At 39.8% G+C, this 16,364-nt stretch overlaps 1 pseudogene across 1 annotated transcript; it reads right to left on the bottom strand.

Annotated features, from left to right (window-relative positions):
* Positions 1 to 10,754: 10,754 nt before the first annotated feature.
* On the bottom strand, positions 10,755 to 12,173 carry LOC105528177 (annotated as a pseudogene). The gene has a single exon (XR_001004323.1). The product of XR_001004323.1 is annotated as a heterogeneous nuclear ribonucleoprotein A1-like (transcript).
* Between the last annotated feature and the right edge of the window lie 4,191 nt (positions 12,174 to 16,364).

Here is a 16,364-nt window from a genome sequence, read left to right as displayed (position 1 = left end):
TTTTATATTTTCTTCCAGAAATTTTATATTTTTGCATTTTACATTTATGTTTTGAATCCACCTGGAGCTGATTTTTACTTATAGTATCCAATTTACGACTTTTAAATATGGAAAACGAATTGCTCCAGCATCATTTTTGAAAAGTACTTTTTTTTTTTTTGAGACAGGGTCTTGCTCTGTCACCCAGGCTGGAGTACAGTTGTATGATCTCTGTTCACTGCAACCTTTGCCTCCTGGGTTCAAGTGATTCTCATGACTTAGCCACCCGAGTAGCTGGGATTACAGGCAAGCACCATCATGCCCAGCTAATTTTTGTATCTTTAGTGGAGACAGGTTTTTGCTATGTTGGCTAGGCTGGTCTTGACCTCCTGGCCTCATGTGATCCACCCACGTGGGCCTCCCAAAGTGCTGGGATTACAGGCATGAGCCACCTCGCCCGACCATTTTTGAAAAGTACTTTCAAAAACATACTTTCTTCGCTGATCTAAAATGTCAGTTCTATTATATATGAAATGTCTTTATACACGAGTTTGTTTCGGAGCTCTCCATTTAGTTCTTACATGCCACTGCCTTAATTACTAAGTCTTGACATCTGATAAGACAAGTTCTCCCACCTTGTTCTTTAAGAGTGCTTTGGCTATTCTTGGCTTTTTGCTTGTTTGTTTCTTTGTTTTGGGGGGGGTGGGTTCTGTGTTTTGTTTTTATTCTTGGCCTTTTCATTTTCATGTAAATTTTATAATCAAATTCTTGCATCTCCTTTGTTATATTCACTTCTAAGAACTTTATATGTTTTCATGAGGTCGTAAATTATATATTTTTATTTTAATTTTTAATGATGGCTGTTAAAGAGACAATTTGTTTTTACATATTGATTTTTATATCCAGCAACATTGCTGAACTCACTTATTAATTGTAATAATATTTCTGTATTTTGTCTTAGATTATCTATAAACATGGTCACATTTTTTGCTCTAAACACAGTTTTATTTCTTTTTTCTAATTCTATCTTTTTTTTTTGAGATGGAGTTTCCCTCTTGTTGCCCAGGCTGGAGTGCAATAGCTCACTGCAACAGCTCACTGCAACCTCTGCCTCCTGGGTTCAAGCGATTCTCCTGCCTCAGCCTCCCGAGTAGCTGGAACTACAGGCGCCTGCCACCATGCTCGGCTAATTTTTGTATTTTTAGTAGAGACGGGGTTTTACCATGTTGGCCAGGCAGGTCTCAAACGCCTGACCTCAGGTGATCCGCCCGCCTTGACCTCCCAAAATGCGGTGATCACAGGCGTGAGCCACCGTGCCCAACCTTCTTTTTTCTAATTTTTATAACTTTTATTTCTTTTTCTTTGCTTACTGCACTTACTAGAACTTCTAGTACAATGTTGCACAAAGGTAGAAGTAGTGATCCCCTTGCCTAATTCCCAATCTCAGAGGGGATGCTTCCATTTCACTCTTCCATACCAAGGGGATGTTTTGTACAGGTTTTGTAGATATCCTGCTACATATTTTTATTTTACTTTACTTTAGGCACAAAAGCAAATATTTATTTAAAATAGAAAAGAAATCACAGCACATTTTAAACAGATTTATTGAGGTATAATTTATATGCCATGAAATGTTCCCATTATAAGGAGTATAGCTCAATGCATAGTACATTTTATATTTATTATAAAAAGCTGAAAAATCTCTTCAACATCACCAAACCCATAAAAATAACATTTTCATTAGCTGCCAAACACACCTGCAATTTAGTATCATAATGCCAGGTGAAATTGGCACAGTGCATAGTAGGAGTTTTCCTGGAAGCCATTTCTACACTAAGGCAGCTATCGATCAGTTAACTAGATATAGAAGTGGCAGTGAACCACATAATATATATTCTCCTAAATCCAAACTAAATATACCACCAAAACAATAACTTCTTATCTGTATTCCAGAAATGCTCATGGCCAGTCCAGCATCACTTGACCTGAGGGGAAGTGTGACAGAGGGAAGTTGGAGTGGTAAGAGACAGTCAATCACTAGCAATGAAAATATTTTACATTTGTAAATTTTACAAAAATACTTGCCCATGCCCAAGACCACATATTAAAAGAGAAACTAAAGCCTGTCCATGGAAGGGTGACCAGGTTGATGTAATGATTTGAAAGCATCCTATATTAGAAGGATTTAAAGAGTGTAGGGAATTTGGCCTGGAAAAGGTTTATCGGGGACATGAGTTTATTTACATTTTTTTTTTAGAAGATTTAGATTTTTTTGTATGTGACCCAAGGAGTCAACCAAGGAATGGGGGCTCTAAAGTAACACACTTTTGGTTGGGCACGGTGGCTCACGCCTATAATCCCAGCACTTTGGGAGGCCGAGGTGGGCGGATCACCAGGGTCAGCAGTTTGAGAACAGCCTGGCCAACATGGCAAAACCCCATCTCTACCTAAAATACAAAAATTAGCCTGGCATGGTGGTGCATGCCTGTAGTCCCAGCTACTCAGGAGGCTGAGGCACTTGAATCACTTGAACCCAGGAGGCAGGGGTTGTGGTGAGCCAAGGTCATGCCACTGCACTCCAGCCTGGGCAACAGAACAAGACTCTGTGTCAAAAAATAAAAATACAAATAAAGTAACACTTTTTTTTTCAATATAAAGCAGAATTTTCCAACACAGGTGTTCAGAGAAGTAAAGAAGTAATGTGTTTCCTATTACTTGAGACTCTCAAGGAAAAATGGACAACCCCTTGTCAGCTTTTTATAAGGGGAATATCAGCACCAGGTGGATGGTTAACTAAATGTCCCTTAGATATACTCCAACATTGAGATCCTGTGATTCATAAAAGAATGATCTATAATCTGGATGATAATTTATGTATTATCTAAAGAATTATATATGCCATGCTGATCGGACCCTTATGTCTGTGAGGTAGGACCCCCATTCCCACTATCAGAGTACTATGAAGTCCGTTGATAAGTTGGTGATCACAGAATCTGAGCTAAGATAGTCAGATGATCTTAACGGAATATTACTATTAAACTGTAGCAGCAAACTCACTTGGCCCTTTTCAAGATAAGATTACATCAGCAAATTCAACTAAAATATTCATGCCCCAAATCTGAAACCTCCCTCTCTTGGGCAATGCTGGACACACTAAAAACTTCTCACCATCAATACATTTATGCAGCCAACAAACATATGAAAAAAAGCTCATCATCACTGGCCATTAGAGAAATGCAAATCAAAACCACAATGAGATACCATCTCACGCCAGTTACAATGGTGATCATTAAAAAGTCAGGAAACAACAGATGCTGGAGAGTATGTGGAGAAATAGGTATGCTTTTACACTGTTGGTGGGAGTGTAAACTAGTTCAACCATTGTGAAAGACAGTATGGTGATTCCTCAAGAATCTAGAACCAGAAATACCATTTGACCCAGCAATCCCATTACTGGGTATATACCCAAAGGATTATAAATCATTCTACTATAAAGACACATGCACGTGTATGTTTACGGCAGCACTATTTAAAATAGCAAAGACTTGGAACCAACCCAAATGCCCATCAATAATAGACTGGATAAAGAAAATGTGGCACATATGTACCATGGAATAGTATGCAGCCATAAAAAAGAATGAGTTCATGTCCTTTGCAGGGACATGGATGAAGCTGGAAACCATCATCCTCAGCAAACTAACACAGGAACAGAAAACCAAATACTGCATGTTCTCACTCATAAGTGGGATTTGAACAATGAGAACACATGGACACAGGGAGGAGAACATCACACACTGGGGCCTGTTGGGGGGTGGCAGGCAAGGGGAGAAAGAGCATGAGGACAAATACCTAATGTTTAAACTGTTAAGTAATTCAACACTCTCTGTTACATATTAATTCCTGGAAGAGGTGTACCAGAGTTGTAACTATAAAGGCAATTTTGGGACAAATGAGGACAGACACAAGTGATCAGGAAGAAGACAAAACATGCAGGTCAGGGAAGGGCTGTGTGTTTACAGTTTGCAAGAATCCACCTTAAAAACTATATGGGCTTAAAAACTAGATGATGGGTTGATAGGTGCAGCAAACCACCATGGCACATGTATACCTATGTAACAAACCTGCATGTTCAGCACATGTATCCCAGAACTTAAAGTAAAATAAAAATAAGTTAAAATAAATAAATAAAACTTCTCACCATCAACTTCCCTTTTTTGTAAATTCTCCAAGAATTGCTTTCCTTCTGTTGGCTCTAGACATTATAATAGTCCCCTCCACCCTGTATTGTTTCACCTATTTTAATGTTTGCATTTCCCAGGTTTATGGATTATAGGGCATTGAAATTTGAGGTTGCTTCCTGGAGATCTCTAGGGAGTACTTAAACGTCATCAGTAACTTATTCATAGTTTTACCATAGACTGCAGTCTTTCGGAAAGATTTCCTGTAGACGGTTGATCCCACCCATGGTAGGTGGATTCTTGCAAACTATAAACACACAGCCCTTCCCTGACCTGCATGTTCTGTCTTCTTCCTGATCACTTGTGTCTGTCCTCATTTGTCCCAAATTTGCCTTTACAGTTACAAATCTTGTACACCTCTTCCAGGAATTAAGATGTAACAGAGAGTATTGAATTACTTAATAGTTTAAGCATGTGCTTAGGACATCAGAAAAAATTGTTTTGAGAATACTTTTAAGAATTTATAAAAGAATTTAATGGCTGGTATTTCAAAAACAAAAATTTAAGTAGTCATGGGAAAAATGATAGTTTGTTTTACTTATTTTATTGTTTATAATTACTTTTAATTTGAATCCATAGAGGATAGTGTTGGGAGGACATTCGTTTCTTTTAAATCTTAGAGCCTTTAAAAGTATTAATCTGGTCTTGATTACAGCATCCAAAAATGAAACATCCCATAATGATACAAGGGACTGATACATGTGGAATCATTTGAAATCAATTCTTTTTACTACGTTGGAGCAGAACCAGACCTCACCGAAGTAGCACCTCATAAAGGCAACATGGTATGATGGAGCTGGATTTGACCTCCAGCTCCCCACTCATTATTAATGCTGCCTTGGAAAAGTCTAACTTTGCTCAGCCTCAGTTTCTTCTTCTGTAACTTAGCGTACTGATCCCTCATGGAGAACGTATCCAAATTGTAGCCTATATTGACAGGCAGAAGGCAAAGTGGTGCTGCAGAAGAGATGGTAGAGCAGTATGGTGTAGTGGTTAGAAACAGATTTCAGAGTCAGTCTACTTAGGTTTGAAGTCTGCCTCATTATCCATAAAATGGGTTGTTGTAAGAATTAAATGAGTTAAAGTATGGAAATCAATGAGAACACTGCCTGACATATAAAAAGCACTCCATAGTTGCTTGCTACAATGATGATGATGACGATGAGCCCTAAGAAAATATAAGCAGAGGACCTAAACTCAATACTACTTTCTTTTGCCATTGAAAAGGGGAGCAGAAACTATAGATCAGAGACCATTATTATACAAACTTTGTAAGATTATGAAACTTTTGTCACTCCCTTGTGTCTGTTGGTTTTACCCTGTTTTCTCCAGAGTTTAGTAAATTTTAAATGAGCCTGTGTGCTTGGCTTCAATAGTAGCAAGAAACTGGGAAGGTGCAGAGTTTGTGTCTCATTCTGCAGCTAGGCTTGGGGAGATAATTACCAAAGGAGAAAACAGGTGGTATCCCTATGGCCACAAGGAAGAAAGAACACTGGGGGTGGCCCTAAGCCTGGAAAGGGGCCCAGGGACTCAATGATGGAAAGGTTTATGTAGCTCCCTGTTCTCCTTACTTCCCTCACAGGGCTGTGGTGAGCATCGAATGAGCTGGTATGTATAACAGTGATTTTTAGGCCAATAAGTGTCATGGAGACATCACTAGAATAGCAATGAGTACTTTCATGTTACATCTGCTACTTTGGAAATCTGCCCTCAAAAGTGTATATGTAAGACTTATTCAGCTCAGAAACAATGTTCAAGTCTTGCCTTTTCTTTAAGACCGATTAAGCTCTGCCTCTTCCAGGAAGTCTTCTCTGACCACCTCAGTCATCATACCACACTGTCTTCTAATTTTTGTAGCATGACATAGCATGAGTTCCTCATCTTCTTACCTCTCTCATAGCCTGTGAAACCTCCCATTGTTATTTACCCTTTTCTGAACAAGTCCTGTCTTATCCAGATTGTCCCTTAAGGCAGAGCACAAAGCTTTCCATGAACAGTAGATGTTCAATAAGCATTTGTCATGTGGTGGTGTGGTAGGCAGAATAATAGACCCCTAAAGATGTCCACATCCTAAGCCTTTGAATACGTTACCTTGCATGGCAAAGGGGAATGAAGGTGGAATTAAGATTGCTAATCAGTTGACCCCAAAGTAGGGAGATTATTGTGGATTATATGGGTGTCCTAATGTAATCATAAGGATCCTTAGAAATGGAAGAGGGACACAGAAGTCAGATTGATGAGATGTGAAAAGAACATGACCTACTATTACTGACTTTGAAGACAGAGAAAGGAAGCCAGGAGCCAAGGAATGTGGGCTGGAACTTCTGCCCTAGAGCCTCCAGAAAGTAATGCAGCCCTGTCAGCACCTTGATTTTAACCCAGTGAGAGCCAATGCAGAATTATGACATCTAGAACCATAAGATAATGATAAGTGTGTGTTGCTTTAAGTCACAAAGTTTATAGTAATTTGTTACAGCAGCAATAGGGAAGTAATACAGATGGTAAAGAAAAGACTTTCCTGCAACCATATTTACTGGCTCTGAACTGACTACCCGTAGCCCGGGAAAGAAGATAGGCCGGGTGCAATGGCTCATACCTGCAATCCCAGCATTTTGGGAGGCTGAGGTGGGCGGGTCACTTGAGTTCAGGAGTTCGAGACCAGCCTGGCCAACATGGTGAAACTCCATCTCTACTAAAAACACAAAAAATTAACCTGTCATGGTGGTGGGCACCTGTAATCCCAGCTACCTGGGAGGCTGAGGCAGGATAATTACTTGAGCCCTGGGGGCGGAGGTTGCACTGAGCTGAGATCACGCCACTGCACTCCAGCCTAGGTGACAAAGCGAGACTCCATCTCAAGAAAAAAAAAAAAAAAAGAAGATAAAGCCACAAGATTTCAGAGCTAAAGGCTGACAATGTGTAGTCCCTACCATCAACACAACTGTGGATAAATGCATTAGAACTATTTTGGTTGCAAGTAAAGCAATATGTAAACGATTGGCCTTTTAAATAGGAAATGCAACTGCTTTAAAAAAAAATCCTTTTCCTTTGTTGTATTAGGAGCACTTAACACATGGGACCTCTCCCAGAACAGAATGTAAATATTTGCCCTCCCTTCTGGAGAATACAAGATGAGACCATCTGAATTTTGAAGACTGAGCCCTCTTTGCAGTTAAGAAAAAGATTTTCATGGTTAAGACTTTGGACTCTGCTTTGAAGCTCTTCACCATGGGTCATCAAGGTCTCTCAGTAAAAAAAAAAAAAAGAAAAGAAAAATAAATTGGTTGCTCCCCTGGCTTTGGAATTTCAACCCCTTTGGACATAACCATGAAATAACTGGTCATTTAACAGTTTCATGGTTCCATTTCTAAAATCAGACAATGTTGCTTTCAATGAGACCACAGCAGATGAGAGGCAGAGCAGAGTGTAAGCAGGTCAGATTGGCAGTTACCTAGGTAGGTTGTACGGATTTTTTTTTTTTTCTGAGAAATTAGAAATTCTATTCCTCCTCTCCAAGCCACTAAAAAACAGCCTTTTCATTAGTGTGTTATAAGGCAGAAAAATTTTACCATTTGGAATTTTTCCTTTGAGAAAAGCTTTGTTCCTGAAAGCTATAGTTAAATTCCATTGTTACCTTGTGGTGGTGGAGGGATAAGTGGGCTTGGTCTTCTGTCCAAGGGAGAAAGAGAAATAACCCATCAACCCACGGTCACCTGTTGCTCATTATATTTTCACCAAGAGTAGGGTCCAGAGAGAAACGGACCTAAGAGAGGTAAACTTGAAGGTGAAGTAAAAACAGAAAGATTTGTAACAGGGGCATCTGACAAGAACTAATAGAACAGGATACTGCAGCAGTGGACTTTGAAAAATAGGAGTGCATTGGGCATTTGGAGGTGGGCTGAAGCCAAAGTGGGTGCCCAAGTGGGGAAGCTTGACAATCCATTCGATCCATCCAACAGTGCCCTCCCCTGACCTACTGAATCAGAATTTTCATTTTAGCAGGACCACCAGGTGGTTCATACCCATACTAAATTTGAGATGCATTGCCCTAAGGTGTCTGCAACCCACAAGGGCTTAAAAACTACTGACTTAAGCAGGTTTGGAAAAAGATTAAACAGAAAAAAGTTGGAACCTGATCTCAGAAAACTGTTAAATTAAATTCTTTCCTCTGTTCATTTAAAGATTTGTCTTTTAAGAAACAGTTTTTAAAAATCAACTTTTCTTTCCTCCTTTGCTTAAATCTTCACAAACCACAAACAAGCTTACTTTCGTTATTGCAGGAAAAGCCTGAATTTACTTGGATAAACATCAAAGGTTCCTGTTAGAGTCCTCTTTTGATCGTTAAGAAGATACAAAAGCAAACAATAACAAAAAATCCCCAAGAGACCTTTGTTTAAGATATCAATTTGTCTTAGTAATTGTCATAAGTCATAAAAGACCTGGGAGACAGCAGGCAGGAGGTCATTAGGTTCACCACTCAATTTTCAGGCAGGTCAGAACTCGAAGTGGACAATTATCTTTTAAAAAACCTCTGAGGAACAAAACATGGCCATTGCTCTGACTTAAAGCTCTTACACTCAGAAATCTCAGTTAGAAGTCAGCTTAGGGCCAGGCACGGTGACTCATGCCTGTAATCCCAGTACTTTGGGAGGCCGAGGTGGGCGGATCACAAGGTCAGGAGTTTGAGACCTGCCTGGCCAACATGGTGAAACTCTGCCTCTACTAAAAACACAAAAACTAGCTGGGCATGGCGGTGGCATGCCTGTAATCCCAGCTACTCAGGAGGCTGAGGCAGAAGAATCGCTTGAACCCAGGAGGCAGAGGTTGCAGTGAGCCGAGATCATGCCACTGTACTCCAGCCTGCACGACAGAGCAAGACTCTGTCTCAAAAAAAAAAAAAGAAGAAGAAGAAGTCAGCTTAGGCCATGCACAGTGGCTCACGCCTATGATTCCAGCACTTTGGGAAGGCTGAGGCGGGTGGATCACCTGAGGTCAAGAGTTCATGACCAGCCTGGCTAACATGGTGAAACCCTATCTCTACTAAAAGTACAAAAATTAGCTGGACGTGGTTAATACCTGTAATCCCTGTAGTCCCAGCTACTCGGGAGGCTGAGGCTCAAGAATTGCTTGAACCTGGGAGGTGGAGGTTGTAGTGAGCTGAGATCGCACCACTGCACTCCAGCTTGGGTGACAGAACCAGACTCCATCTCAAAAAAAAAAAAGAAGTCAGCTTAGCTCCCTAGCCTTTTCTAAGTCTGTTAATCTAATGGAAGGGATCACCCTTTTCTCTCTCATAGGTGGTCCAGCCAGGCCCATGAATATGTGCCTATCGCCTGAAAAGAGCTAGCCAGGCTGGAGAGAGAGCAGGTGATAGACAATCTTTGAGTAAAGATTGACAATGTGTTTCTGTCTTGGAACTAACCTCTCTTCACTCTGATGTTTGCTACCATTGAGTAGTTTCCTGGTAGTACAAGAAGAGAGAGAAAAGCCAACTGTGGGAGAAAGGAGTATTTTATTGTTTTATACTTGGTCTCTTAGACAGGTGTAGTTTATTTCAAAGGGGGAAAATGAATGTCTTTAGGAGTTTGAAATAAGCTCTATTTTCTCAGTGGAAACTTGATTCTATTGGAGTTTTTAGAGACTCAATCAGAGAATAAAGTGAGTGTTTATTCATTCAATGTTAATTCAACATTTATTAAATATTTAATTTTGAACGGGCATTATGTTAGGAGCTAATGATACAGAAGTAAGATGAACAAGTTTCTTGTCCTCAAGGAACTTACATTCTGGTGGGAGGGACAGATAAAAACAACTAAAAATAAAAGTATTTCAGGTAGTAATGAGTGCTATGAAGAAAACTGAAACAGGAAAGGGAGAAGGGAATGATGTGTGTGTGGTAGAGAGGCTATTTATTTATTTTTTCCTTTAATGTAAGCCTCTTTATGTTCATTAAAATGCTTTCTGAAATTGGTCACTTTTAAAAGGCCGTCCAAACACTTCAAATCTGTGGGTTTATGGAGGAGCATTAGCCAGCAGCTAGTTTCTATTCCTAGCAGAGTTTTGAACTTGAATTGTGATAGACGCATTCAACATTATCAGGGGTAGTGGGTAGGGAAAGTCCAAATCTCTGCCAGTCCCAAATCCATAGAGTTGTCATTTCATTCAAGAGAATTAAATCGTTTATTGATTACATATGATAATGGATGCTACACAAGCTTCATTCCCATCTATAATTTTATCTGGTACCATTATTCAACTTAGATATATTGCATAGGATGTGCCAGCAATCATTTTTATAACCAATAATTCCATGATTTTGCTTGGGTAGTCCCTTTTAATGGTGAACTTCAGGTCACAACAGTAACTGTCAGTTCAACTACACCAAGGTTTCTGAAGACAATGGCTTCTCCACCCAAGCAGGTTGTATATAGATTCCAAATAGAACCCGGCATCACCCTGAAGGAATTCTAACTTCAAACTGTTGGGGAAATTTACCAAGATGGCTTCAGAGTAGACTAACTTTACACAGCACATTTTAAAAAAAGACATTTATTCAGTGTCACGATCAGACTGTTACATTTAGCAATCAACAACATGGGTGCAAAAAAATAAAACTACATTAAAACCCTTTGTTGGAATGCTTTACATTTTCCACAGAACAGAAAATAAAACAACCTGTTATACAATTAGTCACAAATACAATCCTTGAGTTTTTTGCCCATACACATGAGTATTTGTCTAAAATATGTCTTCTTTGTAGCAGCTAGGCCCTGCCACCACTGTGCTTGGCTGAGTTCACAAATCTGTTGTAACCTGTAGCTTCCCTGTCACTTCTCTGGCTCTCCACTCCTGCTAAGCTTTGTTTCCTAATTAAAATCTTCTGCCACTGCCATAGCTACTGCTGCTACTGGAACCGCCATAGACACTGTGGTTCGGTAAAGTATTGGCCTCCACCACCATAGGGGCCAGAGCTTCTGCCCCAAAGTTTCCTCCCTTCATGGGTCCAAAATTTGAAGACTGATTGTTGTAATTGCCAAAATCATTGTAGCTTCCACCACCTCCAAAATTGCTTCAATCATTACCAAATCCATTATAGCCATCCCCACTGCCACCATATCCACCACCACCACGGCTGCCACCAAAGCCACCACGACCACTGACATTTCCTCCATGACCAAAGTTGTCATTCCCACCGAAACTACCTCCACAACCACCACCAAAGTTTCCAGAACCACTTTGACCTCTTTGGCTGGAAGAAGCACTAGCCATCTCTCGCTTTGACGGGGCTTTCCTAACTTCACAGTTGTGGCCATTCACAGTATGGTATTTTGGAATGACAATCTTATTCACGGATTCATGGTCGTCAAAGGTTACAAAGGCAAAGCCCCTTTTCTTGCCACTGCCTCAGTCAGTCATTATTTCAATCACTTCAATTTTTCCATGCTGTTCAAAATAATCTCTTAGGTGATGTTCTTCAGTGTCTTCTTCAATGCCACCAACAAGTTATCTTTTTCACAGTTAAGTGGGCACCTGGTCTTTGACAATCTTCTCTTGAGACAGCTCTCTTTGGTTCTACAACTTTTCCATCCACCTTGTGTGGCCTTGTGTTCGTGGCTGCATCCACCTCCTCCACAGTGGCGTATGTAACAAACCCAAAGCCCCTGGAGCGCTTGGTGTTTGGATCTTTCATTACCACACAGTCTGCGAGCGTTCCCCATCGCTCAAAATGGCTCCTCAGGCTCTCAACGGTTGTTTCAAAGCTCAAACCTCTAATGAAGAGCTTCCTCAGCTGTTTGGGCTCTTTAGGAGACTCTGACTTAGACATGACGTAAGGGAGAAGAGAGACTATAGTGATGCTTCTTGGGTGGTGTCCACAGGCAGAAAGAAGCAAGCTGACAAACGTATCTGGAGAGGCTATTTTAAATAGAGTGATCAGGGAAGGCCTTTTTGAGAAGGTGGCATGTGAGATAATATGTGTATGCTGAGAAGGGAACAGCCAGCCTTCTTTAGGGTTCTAGACAGAAAGACTTGCCATGTACAAAGGACCTGAAATGAAAATCAGTTTAGTGTGCTAGAGGAACAGCAAGAAGGCAAGAGTTATGTGTTGAATTGTGTCTCCCAAAAAAATCATATGTTGAAGACATAACCTCTAGTGCCCTAGAATATAACCTTATTTGAAAATGGGGAACTGGCTGGGTGCGGTGGCTCATGCCTGTAATCCTAGCACTATGGGAAGCCGAGGTGGGCTGATCAAGTGAGGTCAGGAGTTCGAGACCAGTCATGGCCAACATGGTGAAACCCCATCTCTACTAAAAATAGAAAAATTAGCTGGGCATGGTAGTGTGTGCCTGTAGTCCCAACTACTCGGGAGACTGAGACACAAGAATAACTTGAACCCGGGAGGTGGAGGGTGTAGTGAGCTGAGATTGCACCACTGCACTCCAGCCTGGGTGACAGTGCAAGACTCTATCTCAAAAAAAAAAAAAAAAAAAAAAAAGAAAAGAAAAGAAAAAGAAAAAAGAAAAAAAGAAAGTAGGTACCTTATATATGTAATTAGTTAAGATGAGGTCATACTGGAGTAGGGTGGCTCCTAATGCAATATGACTGTGTCCTTGTGAAAAGGGGGCAGGTTTTTTACTTTTTTTTTTTTTTAATATTTTTTTAGAGACAGGGTCTTCCTAGATCATCCAGACTGGTCTCGAACTCCTAGCCTCAAGCAATCTTCCTGTGTCAGCCTCGCGAGTAGCCATGATTACAGGTGTGAGGCACTGTGCCTGGCTAAAAACGGGGAATGTCTGAATGCAAACATGCGCAGGGGACAACACCATATAACAATGAAGGCAGAGATCAGGGTGATGCTTCTATAAGCCAAGGAATGCCAAAGATAGCCAGCAAACCACCAGAAGATAGGACACAGGCATAGAACAGATTCTTCCTCACAGTCCCCAAAAGGAACAAACCCAGGCAGATGTGGTGGCTCACACCTATAATCCCAGCAATGTGAGAGGTTGACGTGAGTGGATAACTTGAGCCCAGGAGTTTGGGACCATCCTGGGCAACATGGTGAAACTCCATCTCTACAAAAAATTACAAAAATTAGCCGGGCATGCCTGTGGTCCCAGCCACCTGGGAGGCTGAGGTGGGAGGATCACCTGACCCCAGGAGGTTGAGACTGCAGTGAGCCATGATTATGCCACTGCACTCCAGCCTGGGTGACAGACTGAGACCCTGATAAGGAACAAATCCTGCCTCAAGAAGTATGAGGCAACACATTCTGGTATTTAAACCACTCAATTTGTGATACTTTGCTATGGCATCCCAGCGAATGAATACAACCAGAGTTGCTGGACAGAAGTGAGGGTAGGTGGGGAGAGGTGAGTTCAGAGAGGTAGACAAAAGTCAGATTACCTAGGGCTTTGCAAATGGACCTAAACTCATTGTTTTTGGTAGATTTAGGAAGCTTCTGAAAATTAGAGGTAGGTGAGGACCATAAGTCACCTCTCCTACCTCCTTACTAGGTAGAATATTGTAATGAAGGTAATTGTCAGACTGAATTCTATGACACATACAGCTATTAGCAATCAGGGATCAAAACAGTCATACAGTCTCTCCTTGTAAAGTCGGTCAAGTACAGGTTGGTGCAAAAGTAATTGCGGGTTTTGCCATTAAAAGCAATGATGAAAACCACAATTACTTTTGCACCAACCTGATACATGCTCTCTGATCTTTAGGAACTCCAGCAAGCTCTTTGCATAAAAAATCTACATGAAATACTCGGCCTAATATTATGGTAACAGGATCAACCTATCTTCTGGTTGGAACAGGAAAATCTTCTATTAAGTAATACTATTTATTTTATTTATTTATTGCTGTGTTACAAATTACCCCCAACATGTAGTGGCTAAAAACAACATTTATTATCACTAGGGACATCTGGCAAACTGGCTCTATAAAGGATCACACAGAGTCTGAGGCCTAGATGCCATTCCAGAACATGCTGAACTGTTGGGCTGGCATGCCAGATTTTTATCTTTTATTCATGCAAGCATTGAGGTACATGGACAAAATTTCTAGCCATTGCACATATTTTTAACAGAATTCAATTCATCAATGAAATATTATTTCTTACATCCTTTATACTACTTAATGGACTCTCTGGTACAAGGTTTCCTTCCCTGAGGTTCTGTGAATAGAATTTAGGGGGGTTCTTTGGACTTTGATGGGAAAAATTACACCTTTATTTTTATTCATTTCTAATTGAATGTAGTCAACAAATCACGGTCTTATTATCAGTGTCTGCAACTTTCTCACCAACATATATCAAAGATATTTTCATATCACGTTATAGCTGTTGCAAATATCTCATAAGATCAGTTATGCTCATCACTATTTAAAAATTGTGATGATTATAGACCTGCTCTAGTTGTGTTATTTGCTAGGTTAATAAAAAAAGAACACACAATATTGTTAAAATGTCCATGCTACCCAAAGTGATCTACAGAGCCAATACAATCCCTATCAAAATTCCAAGGATATTTTTCACAGAAATAATAATAAAAAATACTAACATACACATGGAACCACAAAAGGCACATAATAGCCAAAACCAAACTGAACAAAAAGAATAAAACTGAGGAATTATGCTACCCAACTTCAAATTATACTGCGGAGAGATAGTAACCAAAACAGCATGGTAATGGCATAAAAACAGACATATAGACTAAGGGAACAGAATAAGAGCCCAGAAATAAATCTACACATTTATGGTCAATTGATCTTTAACAAAGGTACCAATGGGAAAACGGCAGTCTCTTCAATAAATGATTTTGGGGGCCAGGCATGGTGCTCATGCCTATAATCCCAGCACTTTGGGAGGCCAAGGCAGATGGATTACTTGAGGCCAGGAGTTTGAGACCAGCCTTGGCAATATAGTGAGGCCCTGTCTCTATTTATAAAAAAGAGAAGAAAGAAAGGAAGGAAGGAAGGAAAGAAGGAAAGAAGGAAGGAAGGAAGGAAGGAAGGAAGGAAGGAAGGAAGGAAGGAAGGAAGGAAATTTAAAAAAATTAATGATGTTGGGAAAACTGGATATCCACATGCAGAAGAATGAAATTGGACCCTTGTCTTATACTATGTTAAAAAAAAAAAAACCTCAAAATGGATTAAAGACTTAAACATAAGGCCTGAAACTGCAAAACTACTAGAAAAAAACAATGTAAATGCTTCTTGACACTGGTCTAGAAAATAAATTTTTGGATATGACCCCAAAAGCATAAGCAAAAATAGACAAATAGAATTGCACTAAACTAAAAAGCTTCTGCACAGCCAAAGAAATAATCAACAAAGAGAGACAATCTACAGAATGGGAGAAAATATTTGCAAACAGTATATCTGATAAGGGGTTAATATCCACAATATGTAAGGAACTCAAACAACTCACTAGAAAGAAAACAAATAACTCAATTAAAATAGTTTGAATGAATGAATAAGACCTAGTATTTGATAGCAAAACAGGCTGACTATAGTCAATAATAATTTAATTGTATATGTAGAAATAACTAAAAGAGTATAATGGGAATATTTGTAACACAAAAGTTTAAGGCTTGAGGGGATGGATATCCCATTCTCCATGATGTGATTATTACACATTGCATGCCTATATCCAAACATCTCATGTGCCCCATAAATATGTATACCTACTATGTACCCACGAAAGTTAAAACTAAAAAAAATTAAAATAAATGTAAAAAAAAATTAAAAATGAGCAAAGGATCTGAATAAACATTTTCAAAGGATGACAAACAAGTGGCCAACAGGGATATAAAAAATATAATGTCCAACATCGCTAATCATCATGGAAAGGCAAATCAAAACCACAATGAGATATCACCTCGTACTTGTTAGGATGGCTATTTTCAAAAACAGGAAAGATAACAACTGTTGGCGAGGGTATACAGAAAAGGGAACCCTTGCATACTGTTAGTGGGAATGTAAATTAGTACGGCCATTATGAAAAACAGTAAGTGGTTCCTCAAAAAATTAAAAACAGAATTACCATATGATCTAGCAATCCCAATTCCAGGTATATATCCAAAGGAATTGAAATCAATACGTTGAAGGCATACCTTCACTCTCACATTCATTGCAGCA

Source organism: Mandrillus leucophaeus, unplaced genomic scaffold, assembly GCF_000951045.1.
Source record: "Mandrillus leucophaeus isolate KB7577 unplaced genomic scaffold, Mleu.le_1.0 Scaffold706, whole genome shotgun sequence".
In the NCBI taxonomy this organism is placed as follows: domain Eukaryota; kingdom Metazoa; phylum Chordata; class Mammalia; order Primates; family Cercopithecidae; genus Mandrillus; species Mandrillus leucophaeus.
Note: the sequence above shows the minus strand (reverse complement) of the source record. Positions and strands in the feature narration are given on the sequence as shown.